Source organism: Charadrius vociferus, unplaced genomic scaffold (genome assembly GCF_000708025.1).
Source record: "Charadrius vociferus isolate BGI_N301 unplaced genomic scaffold, ASM70802v2 scaffold730, whole genome shotgun sequence".
Taxonomy (NCBI): domain Eukaryota; kingdom Metazoa; phylum Chordata; class Aves; order Charadriiformes; family Charadriidae; genus Charadrius; species Charadrius vociferus.
The window spans coordinates 39,722-41,131 of record NW_009646225.1 but is presented as its reverse complement, the minus strand read 5'-3'; positions in this window follow the sequence as shown (position 1 = coordinate 41,131).

The following is a 1,410-nucleotide window of genomic DNA, read 5'->3' as shown; positions in this document are numbered from 1 at the left end:
CGGGCCACCCGAAACGCAGCCTGAGCCCCTGCGGGCTGGCTCAGCAGCCCCCCCCCCGGGGGTCCCTGCCAGGGGCCCCGCACTGCCCAGGCACGGGGACACGGCCCAGGCTGGCAGGGAGCCCCAGCTCTTCAGCGAGAGACACGGCGCCGGGCAGCGCTCTCGGCCGGGTCGCTGTTAGGCTCCTGTCCCCTTATCAAGTGTTTTCATCGTGAAACGAGACGCCTCAGAAGATCCCAGAGGAGAGTCCCGGTCCTGGCGAGGCCCCTGCAGACGGGAGAGGAAATTAGGGGTGATGTTTGCTCCGACTGCTGCCCTCCCACACCTCCCTGGTGAAGGGCATGAGAAGTTGCCCAATGGCCCCCCAAATGCCGTCCCACACCACGAGCTTGGCAGGGGGGAGGCAGCTCGGCCAGGGGCACGAGTCCCCCCCTGACCTGGCGTGGGACACCAAGCCGGAGCCAGCTTGGCCCAAAATCAGATGGTTTCTGCTCTGCAATCAGCTGCCCATTGCAGCGCTGCGACGGTGCCCGCAGCTCCCCGGTCGTTATCAGGGTGACATTTCTGGGCTGCGGGTGCCAGCTCCAGCCCTTTGCTTTGAGGAACCGCTGCAATCAGGCAACGTAACCCATTTCTCACTTGCATTTGGCTGCCAGGAAGAGAACAGGGGACTTTGTAATTGCTCTCCTCAGGATTAGATCACGAATCAAAGCCCTGCTCAGCGCCTCGCTGCAGCAAGCCCTGCCAGGCATTGTCTGTTCTGATCCCAGTGCTCGGGGTGGGATCACGGTGGGGCCAGGACGGGTCTGAATGCAGGCGACCCCGCAGATGGGGGCTGTGCGGGTTGGGAGGCACAGGGTGCCCATCCCGGGAAGGGTCAGTGTGCAGGAGGACTCCGCAGCGACCCAGGGCTCATTTCATACTTGGCTTTGGCACCCCGTGCCCGCAGGAGCTCCCAGCCTCCTCCTGCCGTGTCCCTCCTTGCCCTAACACAGACGGTTCAGGGAGGAGGAGATGCCACCCAAACCTCAGCTGTGGCTTTAACCCCGGGCAGATAACTTCTGTAACTCTGGGCTGAGGAAATCCTCAGATGTAACCTGTGTGCAAGTTTATCCCAACATATAAATTTATCAGACTGAAACAACTCTTGCTCCAAACTCGCTGCATTAAATAAAAACCCTCTTGGCGTCCTCCCTTCTCCGACCGGCCGGACCCGGGTGTGCACGACCTGATAGCGCCTTATCTCAGCACCAGCCCCCCACACTCTGCCTCGCCCCGGCCAGCGAGCCCTAATCGCTGTGGCCAGACATGGCAACAGCCCCAGAGTGGCCCTGGGCCGGAGGCTGCGCCAGCCCCCCTGCAGAAACACCACCTTCTCCGGCGAGTCCCTCCGCAGGGCTGCGCCACCAG